Here is a 13852-nt window from a genome sequence, read left to right as displayed (position 1 = left end):
TTTTTTTTCTGTGAAAATATGTGTTGATGGATGTGTTCATAATTTGAGACATATATATATATACAAATGTATTTCAGGTTGATAACAAAACTATACAACTCCAAAAATAAATTTTAAGAGTTATGTTAGAAATAAAAAAAATGAAATGGTGTGTGGGATGCAGAATTTTTATTTTAGCTTTCAAACTGACCTAGATTATAATCAGGCACAAGTTTTTCTGCCCTCAACCTGCAAAGCACCATTTCACAAAAGCAGTCTCTACTCCAGTTTATGTTATGTTCCTCTAAAATTTTATGTAACGCCTCTGAACTGTAAGCACATTTGGAAAGAATACATTCATCACTATCTGCTTATGACTTAGAGTGTGAAATGTGTATGTATTCTTATTTCCAATTGAACAACCCAAGGGAAATTTTTTTAAAAAATGCTAAAAAGTATTTAACAGACAAAAGTGGCCACCTTCAGATAGAAAAGAAACATTTGAATACTGAAAATAATTAAAATATATTTGCTTTGAAATTTACATGGTAAAAAATGCTCTTTCCTTAGTTGAGGAATTCATTTCAGCATAAATGAAAAGTGTTTCTCTCAAGATGTGAATTCATTTATTGATGTTTAAGCTTAGTTTTATATTAAGGCTGACCTATTGTTAAATAGCGTGGTAATTTGAATATAATGGGCCCCCATAATCTCATAAGGAGTCTCACTACTAGGAGGTGTAGCTTTGTTGGAGTGTGTATGGCCTTGTTGGAGGCAGTGTGTCACGGTGGGGATGACTTTGAGGTTGTCTGTGCTCAGGATACCACTGAGTGTCTCAGTAGACTTCCTGCTGCCTGCCCATCAAAATGTAAGGACTCTCAACTCCAGCACCATGTCTGCCTGCATGCTGCCTTACTCCTCACCGTGATGATAATGGACTGAATGAACTTCTGAAACTGTAAGCAAGAAATCCCAAATAAACATTTTCTTTATAAGAGTTTCCATGGTCATGGTGTCTCTTCACAACAATGAGAACCCTAAGACAAATGGTCCTTTGGGGATTATTTGTTCTGTCTCAAGTTTGAAGAAGTTGATAGGAACAGGACAATTATGACACATTAGAAATCATACAATATGCTAAAGTTAATATGCTATTATGCCAAGATCTTATCTATAGTTGAGAGGATAATTTGCTTAGCGTTCTTACACATTCTCTGTTTTCCTATTTTTCATCATGTAATACACAGTGAGACTTTCTGGAAGCAAGTTTGCCACGAAATCTGTGTAATATACAGTAACATAGAAAGCTTGTTAAGGGAAAGCTGTTGCCTCCTAGCCAAAAGAAAGACATTTATGTCTCGTGGAGAAATGTCAATTGCCTTTTTCCTTAAGAGTTAATCCAATTGTGTTATCTGGCCAAGGGACCACTCTCACTGAGACAGGTTTAACTCAAGCCATGGCAAAGATAAAGGTGAAATCATTATTCTTTCCCTGAATTTCTGCTCCCTAGCACATTCCCTGTGAGCTGCCCTGATTTTTATGGCATTAGCCACCATTGTGAGTTTTTGCTCAGAATAAATTTTCCTTCTTCTTGCCAGTCTCCTTGTTTTGGATACTGGCCGGAGCCTAAGTTGACTACTCTGGAACTCTGGGCTTTTTCACTCTTTCTCTGAAGCTCCCCTTCCTATCTTGGGCTGTTGACCCATCTCGTGGCAGAACTTCAGGTCTGACTAATTCAAATGTCATGGATCTTTATTCCTCTTAAGCTCCTACCTATGATTCCATAATAAATATCATCTAAAATGCACCCTCTGTGGTCTTGTGATCTGTGACTTTCATTCTTTTAATTCATGAAACAAAATCCTGAAAGGCCCTAATGCAGGTGATTTTGTTGGCCTTCTAGTTTCAAGAAGCTGTAGATCTTCAGAAAGACTCCATTGTTCCCAAATATCCTTATGCCATATAACCTGTTACTATATTGAACACAATTTTAAAATATGTAAAATTTTGTTTGTAATCTGTTGATTTATTTTCCCTGCATTTTAACTTTCTGAAAACAATTTACTTGTTAAAAATACCAGATATGTTATGCTATGTGCGTTATTCTTTGAGTTTTACTTATTTTTGGGGAAATACAAATTTATTTTATTGCTTAATTTTAAAGAACAAAATCATATGTTGGTAAATGATACAGGTACATGACTGTTAAATATTTTGCTTTAAAGTTGTATATGTTTATTATTGTGTTCACATAAAAAACCCTCAAGATTTTTACCACACCACACCACACATACACACACACACACACACACACACACACACACACACACCCCACACACACACACGCATGCATGCACACTGAAGTCTTATGGCTCTTAGAAAAGAATAGAGAATAAAAACAATTTGAAGTGGTACAATTGTGTCTTTTAAGTATAATTTTAGGATACCATGGCAAGTGAATAACTTTTCATAAGTACATTGCATGAATATCATTTTTGCTTCTGTAGGAGTCATTAGTTGATATTTTTATATTTAATACTAATAACATCTCAGTTAAATATGTAAAAAAATGAAATGACCATCTTTAAGTCAAGTTTTATCAGGAAAATACAGATGTGTATATATGTGTTTATAGCTACTTAGTGCCATAAAAATTTATGATACACTTTTAGTTTTTATTATCTTGGAGATTTTCACATGAATGTCACCTACTTTCAGATTTTATTATCTACCCTGTCAACCTATTCCAATGGTTACTTATTCCTAGCTCCAAGTAGTAACAAAGTAAGACAACTTAGACCTTTTGACAATTTATATGATTACCTTATACTACATTTGAAAAATTGTTCTTAAGCATTAATTGTTCTATTTGAATAACAGCTGCATTTTAAAAATTCCCACATCTGCTCTATTCATTTGCTTCTTTTATAAAACAACATTAATGTAATATTAATTTTGTAATAAAATTTGAGAGTAATTATATGTCACATAAAATTTTATTGAGAATCATTCAAATAAAATAAAGACTAGTATAATTTGTGGGTTTCATATTTTTATACTGATTTATAGGGTCAATCTAGGTCACAATGTGATCAGATACAACCACAGCGATAACCCAGTCATACCTTTCTCTTTATTAGATGCTTACCTTCTCCAAATGAAGAGAATTTGCAAATGTAAATTGTATTTCAATTTTTCTTTTCTTTTCTTTTCTTTTCTTTTCTTTTCTTTTCTTTTCTTTTCTTTTCTTTTCTTTTCTTTTCCTCTCTCTCTCTCTCTCTCTCTCTCTCTCTCTCTGGGTGGGTGAGTGGGTAGGCGGGTGTGTCATGCACATCTACCTGTTAATGCAAATGCCTCCTGAGCTCATAACAAGACATTTGCTGCCTTTTTCTGTCACTCTCCTGTTATAGCCTTAAACAGGATGCATCACTCTTCTGAAAACTTGCTGTTCAGACTATGTTGATTGGCCAGCAAGTGCCCATGACCCAGTGGTCTCCACCCCTCAATGTTTGAGTTACAGGCCATAATGCCTGCCTTTTTACATGAATAGTGAGTATTTGAACTCAATTCCTAGTGCTTGCAGGTCATAAACCGATATCCATGGTGCCATTTCCCTAACAAACATTTTTTTAAATAAGTGATAATGTATGGATATATAGAGTCAATATGATTTTTCTTTATACTGTGCAGCTTATTTATTGTTTCTACATTCCCTTTTGTTTCAAATTCTATCTTTAGAGTTTCCATTCCCTTGTCTTAAAATAGAATGTGCACAACAATCACCTTTCTACTCTATTGCAATGGAAAGTCTCACTTCATAGAAGGCAGTGTGGAGCCTCAAGGTTGTCTGATGGTTCAGAGACAATGTTTGGAAGAGTAAAAGGATAGTTATAGCAGGAATCTTAAATGGTCTTATTAATTAAATCAAACCTGAGGCCAGTTATTGGGGTGAACACTGGAAGATCAGAGAGACAGAATAAGCCACAGCTAACCTCACCTGGACAACTTCTCAGCTGATCTTGTTTCCTCAGACTGGAAGCCTCTGTGTCCTCATATCCAAATGGCTCTCAGCTGAAGTGTGCTGCTCAAAACCTAAAAGCTTAACCAGCCAAATGCTTAACCAGCCAAATGTTCAACCAGGCCAAATGCTTCTAGTTTCTGGTCCTCATGCCTTATATATCTTTCTGCTTTCTGCCTCACTCCCTGGGATTAAAGGCTTGCTTTTTGGGATTAAAGGCGTGAGTCACCATGCTTGGCTGTATCCTTGAACACATGGATTTCTGCCTCTGGAATTCTAGGATTAAAGGCATGTGCTACCACTGCCTATCCTCTATGTTTAATATTGTGGCTGTTCTGTCTCTGACACCAGATAAGTTTATTAGGGTGCACAATATTTTGGGGAACATACTACCACCACAGATAGTGGATACATTAGCATCAAATATTGTGACAGTTCCCCTTAAGCCATTGACTGTAGAATGATAATCTCCTTATATTCAGAAAGTAGGACCTTTTGACGAAGAGTAAAGATAGGAAATAACCACAGTTGAGAGTCACTTAGAGAGTGTGAGCCCAAAATAAATGCATTTTATACTTGAATTATATTATCTAAGAAGCAAAGTAAAGAATCTTGGTCTTTTAAACATTCATTTTTCCCCACCAAACAACAACAACAACAACAAATACACAAAGATCAGTTTTCAAGAAATATCTCCTTAGCAATCTTTCCTTGGCTTACAATATTAGGCTGCTTGTCTCTCTAACTGCATTCTGACCATTAACACTGGAGTTTCAGGAAGAAAATCTCTCTGAGAGAAATTAGGAAAGTAGCCTTGTCTCATCGGTGGTTTAAACAAGCCCTAAGCAGTCCTGTCTGAACAGTTCTGATTCATTTGCTCTCTTCATTTTTGTGATTTTGGGGCCTTTCAGACAGACTTGAAAAGGAGCTACTTCTACTTTTGTGAAGGTGATTCATTTTCCTGAATTCTGAAGTAGACCACCATACCACCTGGGCACATGGGTAGGACAAGTTACTTTTTCATCCATTGCAAAGCTATTAGGTCACACTGAGAACAAGGTGGGTCTTACATAGCTTCACATGGCGAGTGCTATCTTTTCTACCTTTTGGAGATATCAGGTAGGAATTAGGTACACTAAGAGACATACTCTTATGTTTGAACCTTACATGCTCTGGTCTTAAACAGATCAGCAGGGACTCAGTGTGAACCTCAGGTATTAATACATTTTATAGATGAATTTTATTAAATTATTAATAGGATTTGTAAATGTATTTTTTGAGGGATCAGATGATAAACTCATTGGAAAAAGAAATTCGAGGGATGTAGTCTGAATTTTTCTCATGGTACAAATACTGCTGGGTACGCTGTAAGCAAACTGGGTACATTCTCTTTTGCTATGCTAAAGGAGAAGGTACAAGCTGCCTGACCTAGCTTTAGTGTCAGAACCTGGAAGTCAATGTTCTGCAGAGATTGATAGATATGTCTACTGTTCAATATAAGTTCTATAGCTCACAGTTTCTAAAAGTATAGCTTTACTTTTGGGGTAACCAACTCTCATTTTTAAATTTTTTGAAAAGTTCATACATATATGTTATGAATATTGTTCCTTTTCACTCCAGTTTCCCTCTCTCATTCTCTTCCAGAAACCCCTTTACTTCTTAATGAGTCCTTCTTTTATTTTTATGCTATCTTTGTGACTCACTAAGTTTAATTAGTTTTTTTGCCCATGCATGGGTGAGAGGTCATTGAGTGTAGCATGGACAGCTTATTAGTGGAAACACAATGGAAGAAAATGGCGCCCTTCCTTCCTTCCTGCAGTCATTAATCTCTAACAAATCTTTGAGAAAAAATAACTGACTTATATGAGTCACTTAAAAACAAAGTTTAAAATCTATAACCGGGGATATCAAAAACTTGCTTACTTCTTATATTAAAGTTGAGTAATCAAAAACACTTCACATTTTTTTAATGTTCAAGAGGAGCTTTTCATTTTAAATTCTCTTCAAACCTCCAAGTCAAACACAATGAGAACAAGTCTCACATAGCACAATTTCAAAATTAAAGCTTTTTCTAATGCACTTGAAAAGATCTTGAAAATGAATCATCCAGAAAAAGCACATTAGCAATAATTCATACACCCCCATTATAAAAGCAGTAGAGTTAAAAAACCCTCATCATATTCATCTTCTACAATGGGCCAATAATAATCCTGATTTTTGACAGTCATAAATGGTTGATACTAGCATTAGTTGACACCTAAGGTTAAATATTCCCTTGAGCAAGACATAGTCCTGCAACTCAAATCTTACTAAAATATATCAAAATATCAGGTCAGAGAAATAAGTTCCATGGAGGTTTGATGGAGAAGTGATCTTTATCTACTTATTTTGAATTCTCACTTTTGTTGTATCTTGAAAGTTAATATTTGTTTTTGTCAAATTTCTCCTGGTTTCTTGTACCAAATGAAGATTATTGCCAAGACCCTTCCTTATCTGTACATGATGCTGAGAATAAGGAATGATTCAGTGCAAGGCTCAGGGAACCATGCAGAATATGGTACAGAATTTTGCAAGAGACAGAAGGTAGGGGGAGGGCTGAGAAATGCCATTTTCTAAACATGGCATCTCCATGGCAATTGTGAGCTTACAAAAGCTGTTCCTACTGGCACTAAGCTCCAGTTGGGCTCCCTAACAGTCAGCTGTAGATGGAGAAGTGGCTCCTGTGACTTTCCAACTTGCAGTAGCTCTCTTGGCAACTAATGAATTCCTAGTGAGATGATGGCATACCATCTATTTGTACAGCCCCTGGTGGTGAGACCACCAGTCCATGACGGTTATTCCAAATTCTGGATCACACAGAGGGCCCTAGTTAAACTCTGTGACACACCAAACAAAACAAAAACTAACACATGCGAGAGAGAGAGAGAGAGAGAGAGAGAGAGAGAGAGAGAGAGAGAGAGAGAGAGAGAGAGAGAGAGAATTATAGGTAAGAAAGGAGCACTTGCATGAGTACGAGGGAAATAGGGAACAGTATAGATGGGGATGATAACCAGGATACATAATTGTGTATGAAACTGTTATAGAAGAAAATGCATTAATAATCAGAGTACTGTAAGTACCAGCTACAAGAATTTGTGTTTGGAAAGCAGAGATAGGGCTGTGTTCAATATAATCATAATGTTTAAAAGTGAGGACTTGGAAACTCTTTGCCTCTGGGCCAGAAAATATTAAATCTCAAAACCCTGTAGTTTTATGCACATGCTAATTAACTGATAATAGCTCATTTGAAATGGTAGATAAAAATACCTACACCAACAATGTTGGTAGTGATTTGCTATTGGTAAATTTGAAAATACTTATATAAGCAATCTATTAATAATCTCACCAGATTTTATTTTTTTTCTACACTACTTTGGCTACTATTACATTTTCAATACCATTACATTTTGTGTTAGTTGATCTAATATTTTTGAACTTGTGCAAATCCTTTGAGAAGTAAAACAAGCTATAAGTAAAGTCAGGCTCCCTCAAAAATATCACACATAGTTTGATTTCTGGCTAGTGTGCAAAGATTGATATTTAAATAACTGTTGAGGGTTGTGACTCTAGGGGACCACTAAGAACTGTATGGCACAGTTTAGATGACCTTATCAGGATTAAAGTCATCTCTGAAATTTACCAGTTCAACTCTAGGTCATTTTCCATATGTAAATGATAAGGAGAGGAGATATGAACTGGCTAGATAATTTAGGGGCAGAGACTCCAAAAACAACAATTTTAGATTGTCCTTGTTGTAGTTCAGGAAGGTTAGAAGAGAGGTTTGTTTTTTTATTATCTCCTACACAGGCATCATTGCCTGGAGGCTGAATTTGAGGACATGACTTAAACTCCATTGTAGACACTAATATTTTTTCCAGTAAATTGATTATGAATCTGTATTTTCATGGTAGAAATTAGATGTTTATTCTCATTTTCATCCCATCTTCTAAGATGTAATGATTATATATTTGAAGAGGGTAATTACAATAGTCTTGAAAGATGCCTGGGTTTTGTTGAGATCCTATAAAGAAAAGTTATTTCCTCCTAGTCAAAAAAAAAAAATCCAAATTCTGTCTTTGGCGTGGGTTGAGACCTACCACTCCATGTTACTGAAACAGAAGAGTTAATCCAGCTAAACCTGTCAACAACTTAGGGATTAATCCTCAAGAAGGCTTACTGAGCTAAAACCATGATAAAGATATGGAGGAATTATTTCTTTATTGAGATAATATATATTTCCTTCCTAGAAATCCATCTTTTCTTTACTTAGAAAAGAATAACTTTCCTCCTTATCATTTCATTGTTTTTTTCTTCCAGATGTTTGCTAAAACCTGAGAATGTTTTTTTCCCTTACAATTTAGACATTCTGCTTTTTTCCTCTGGTACCTCTATCACATTTCTGACACATGACTATACAAATGATATGGTTTACTGCTTTCTTTCCTCCATCTTACTTCTCCAGTTATCTGCCTATATTTACAGCTTGCCTGTCTTGGAGTCTTTGTTTTAAACTCTAATACAATTGTTCTACAGCTTCCTTCTGAGTACATTCTTTGTCTTGCTTTATCTATCTGTCTATCTGTCTATCTATCTATCTATCTATCTATCTATCTATCTATCTATCATCTATCTATCATCTATTTTTTGATGATTTTTTTTGAGACAAAGTTTCTCTGTGTAGCCCTGGCTGCCCTGGAACTTTCTCTGTAGACAAGGCTAGCCTAGAAATCAGAGACCCTTTTGCTGACGCCTATCAACTGACAGTATTAAAGGCATATACCACTATGCTCAGCTTCAAATTTATTCTTAAATTATTTTGTTAATGAGACTAAGAACCAAAATAAGGGACCTCAATTTCCCCTATAAAATAATGTCATATTTCAGTTTCTTTACCCCATAATGAGTTTCAGATCCTTAGAAGAAGGTTAAGAACTGGATTGCCCAGTACACAAGAGTATCCAGTAAGCTGTCAATGTTTTAAAAAATATGAAAGTAAAATCTGATAACAGTTTTATCTAAGCAGTTCATTAGATATATATGAAAATTCTTTCAAGGGATTATGAAATATACATAATGTGAGAGAAAATGCTAATTTAGAAATTCCTTAATAATTAGCCAGGATCATCCAAGAGACAGATTACCATTCCCTTAAGATAATCTATTTTTAATATATCCCTTTCTTAAAAAAAAACACAGAAACATTGACAACACTTATGTTTATATTATATTTGTATAATGAGCTTAAAATATCACTTGTCACTTTCATGTCATTATTTTGATTTACATTGGTATTTGCAATCTATGAAGATATATCCTGCTCAGTTTATTCTTTAGTAATAATTTGTAAATACGAAGCCCTCAAAAGTGGAGATTAAAAATGGAAAGAAATTTTAAGAACAAAATATTTTATTTAGGACTACTTAATCTCTTATATCCAAAAGAGCGATAGTTATAAATACTAAAAGTTGTTCTCAAATATAAAACTTCTTTATGGACTACCACGTGTATACTAAGTTAATTTAAATTAATAATTCTTGACATGCATCAGAGGTCTACTTTTCAATATTTTGTTTTCAAGGTACTCTTTGCCCACAGCTTGCCAGGCTCCAGTGTGTTTCACTGTAAGTAGTTAGGATTTTTCCTGTAGAGAAATCTGACCAAGAAATTCTAATCTTGCCAGCAAGTATGAACAATGTTAACTAATTAGTTTGTATCCAATTCTTTATCATTGTACACCTTAATGCTCATTGAAGAGTATGAAGAATTCAAAGGAACTGAAATTTAAAACTGCTTGGCCTTCCTTGGAAGAGGTGGGAATGGTGGTGGGTTGTGGGGGAAGGCTGTGGGATGGGACGAGGGAGGAGAGGGGGATCTGTAGTTGGGATGTAAACTGAATAGAAAATTTCTTAATAACAAAAATAAAAATAATAAATAAATAAACAGGAAAAAAACCTGCTTGAACACATGTGCCTATCCATCCATCCCAGAATGGCCTCTGTAAATGCCATTTTTGGGCTATGTAATGAAAAGGTGTGATTCAAGTAAATACTCAATGATTAAAATAGGAGAAGTCACTAGCTAATTGTTGCAAGTATTAAAAGGAGCTAAATGACCATGAGGTTTCTCAGTACATGAATTTCTTATAATTAAGGGATGATATTTGTGGTTGTAATTAGGTACCCTTTGCTCCATTCACACTGAATGACACTGTGAACTTCACAGTAACTTTTAAACCATTAACCAAGAATCAGAAGAAGAAGCACTAGCTGTCACTTGTCATCTCTTCCAAGAAAAGAGTTTAGATTTTCTGTGCTACCACTTATTCCAGATTTTCTGTGCTACCTTTTATTTTTGAATATGTACTGATGGCTTTAGGGTAGACATCATTTGACTATATTAGGGTATTCTGACTTTTCACCTATATTGAAAAAATATATATAACAAGTTACCAAAATGAAAAAAATATGGTGCCAGATTATAATAGTTACTTCATTGGAATATATTTTGCAAGTAAATAAAAAGTCTATGCATTTTAGCAAATGTATAAGTAACAAACAGATACATGGAAATTATTTGAAGCTTATGATAACAATATCACCCAGTGATAACATACTTTCTAATAAAACGTATTGTTAAGCCCATGCAAGAGTAATCAACCTACATCTTATCCATTTAAATCACTTAAATCTACAAGATATCTGAAATGATAATTCAGCTCTCTGAATATGTACAATGTTTATACATGCACATATATTACTAGGAGATTTTTTAAAACTTGGTCTCATTTAGTTCGATCATTTTATTGAACTATGTATTATTTTAATATTGTAATTAATTCCAGGACTATTGACATTTTTAAGGTAATTCCAAATCCTTGATTCACAAATTAAGTTTACATTGAAATTTTATTTTGCTTCTCTCTTCACCTTCTGCTTTTTCATCCATTTCTCTCAATTTTCTTCTCCCTTCTCATCTATTTTTGTTTTTGAGCATCACTACTTTCTGGGCTTTCCATATAATTTGCATATTGAGAATTGAGGACACTGTCCAGAATATCACAGATGCTTAATAAGTATCTTTTGAATTAATTAAAATAATGAGAATACTCAGCCAGGTAAATCAACGCTTTCGCTGTGGTAAGTGGCTCATTCTAAGTCTGTGAGTGATTTGGAAGCAGTTTCTGTCTTTTTTCTTTTTTTTAAACAGTAGATCTCTATTAAATATAATTATCATTCTCTTGAAAAACTGAGGATGTCATTAGTTTAAACTCTGAATATATGATCATATTCTATTTTAAAAGTTGGGGTATCTGTAGATTAATTGCACGTAAGGTTTATGTAATACAGCTCTATTTTGTTATATTTTCATTCTTTTATTTTTAGTTAATTCATATATATATAATTTTGGGGGACATTTGGTGCATCTTTTATTTTAGTTTCTCTCCATTTTTTACACAACAATTAATGTCAGGCTTACTAGTTTGACTAAGAGACTCATGAGTGATATGAGGGTTACATTTTGATTTTCATGTGTGTGTACACACACATGGTGTGTGTGTGTACAGGTCATTACAGAGATTGGGGAAGTCAGAGGCAATGTTTGGATGCTTGTTCCATCTTCCACATAACTCAAGAGCATGCCTTTTTGCATGCCTAACTTAAGAGCTTGTTGCTGGAATGCCAAGATAGCTGTGTGGTAAGTGAGCTCCTGGGAGATTTTCCTGACTTCATCTCCCATTTTACCTCGGGATACTGAGACCCACCTATGACACTTGTGCTGCAAGCTCTTCATTTACTCAGTCATCTCCCTAGCTTCTAACATCTTTCTACTGTCCTTCCTTCCCATTAAACTTAATTGCTCCATACCCTCACTAGGTAATTGTAAATTATCTTTTAGTTAGTCCTTACTTTAAAAATCCACCAAGATTTTTGTGTGTGGTATATATTTTTAAATGTTTTATTTGTATTTTATGGGTATGGCTGTTTTGCCTGCATGTTATATCTATGCACTGCATATGTGCCTGGTGCAATGGAGGCCAGAAGAAATGGCAGATCCCCTGCAACTGGAGGGAGTGATAGTTGTGAGCTGATGTGGAAACTGAACTCAGGTTCCCCAGAAGAGCTGACAGTATGCTTAATTACTGGACCACATCTCCAGCCCTAAAGCATTTGGTTATTTAAAAAAATTAACAAAAGCAAGAAGTAAAAGATGGAAAGTTGAATATATTTAAGAGTACATTAAGAAAAGGTAAAATGAAATTGGCAATGTAATTGAGGAGAAATAAGAATGCAAAAGCAAACTAAAAATATACCAAATTTAAATCTATTCAACTGTTGAATATTTAAAATTCATACACTATTTTTTCTCTCTAAAACTCATGAAGAAGTAGTACCTAAAAATTACCTATAATTATAAGAAAGAGAAATTGTGAAATAGTTTCAACTTTTCTTGAAGCAAAAATATAGCTATTAAATTTTAAAATGAGACATATGTTTCTTCTATAAAATAGCAAAATATTAGAAATAAAAGAATAAGCAAGCATAAATAAATGAAAATATTTACAGTAAGATAAATTAATTGAATTCACTAGATGATACTGCAAAAAGATAAATATCTAGGAATGCCTTTCAGAATGGCAGGCCCTCTCTCCAGAACAACAATCACTGCTAGTGTAAATTATTTACATTTGCACACAAACATATATACACATAAAGTATATAAAATTTTCTATTTCCATATACCAAATTACTAGAACCATTGTTTGAGAAAAATCTATAAAATCTTAGAAAGAACTGGTTCAATCTGTTGTCACACTGCCTCCATCCTGTTGCCTACTCAGGAGTTGGGATGGATGCAACCAATAGAACTAGAATCATTGTTCAGCTTGTGAAGGTACTGTGTAATCTGACTTTCATGACCTTAACAAAATAGAGTGTAGAAAGGCCTTCAGGGAGTGAGGCATTTTCATAGCTGATGGTTTTAGAGGATTCTGTCCATGGTCTCATGATTCTGCTATTGGTCATGAGGCAAGGCAAGACTGTCATGGCAACAAGACCACTTTACAGAAGAGTCTGCATATTTCAGAAAACAGATAGTGTCAGGGATAATAGACATGGCTATCCCTTCCTGAGCATAGTGGAAATTATGTTTTTTTGAGAGACAAGTAACATTATGTAGAGTAACCACCTATATTTATGTTTTAATATATGCATATATGTCTGTAACAATATAATGGCAATTAATGAAAAACAGTCATGAATATGGAAGAGAGGAAGCAGAGGTATAAGAGAGGGTTTGATGGAAGGAAAAGGAAAAGGAAAATAAAATAAAAATTTATAAGTGAAAATTTCTATTTTTATATTTCATTAAAGTTTTGCAAGAACATTAAATTCTCACAGTATGTAAGAACTTCTAAGAGCACTAAATTTCTGTTACTAACAAAATGTTTAATTTTCAAAATTATCCAATTTTAATAGAAAACACTAATAGCCCATCAGAGCAAGTAGAAATAGCCAATCAAAGTGAGCACAGTTATATTTTATTCTCATTCATTTTCCTCTTTTTTATTATATGTCTTGGAAGTAAGAAAACAGACAAAATTGAAAGACAGTACTGTTTTATTAAAAGTACTATTATTCTACATTTCACCGAAAAAGATGGGGAAATCTGCTTGTAGCTTAGTTGAGGTAAAAGGTATGAATTTTCCTCTCACTTGGAAACAGTATTGGGTACCTGAAGGATATAAACAACAGAACTGAGCACTATTATGTTTGTGACCTGAAATCTTGGCAAGATATTTTGCATAGAAAGGGTCTA

At 34.2% G+C, this 13852-nt stretch overlaps 1 protein-coding gene across 1 annotated transcript in view; it reads right to left on the bottom strand.

Moving 5' to 3' along the window:
* Positions 1–13852, bottom strand: part of Cadm2 (cell adhesion molecule 2) — a gene marked incomplete at its 5' end in the record, with an annotated part of 227892 nt that overhangs the window by 120250 nt on the left and 93790 nt on the right. The window lies entirely within an intron of this gene.

Source organism: Peromyscus eremicus, chromosome 12 (genome assembly GCF_949786415.1).
Source record: "Peromyscus eremicus chromosome 12, PerEre_H2_v1, whole genome shotgun sequence".
NCBI lineage: Eukaryota > Metazoa > Chordata > Mammalia > Rodentia > Cricetidae > Peromyscus > Peromyscus eremicus.
This window is presented reverse-complemented; position numbering and strand designations above follow the sequence as displayed.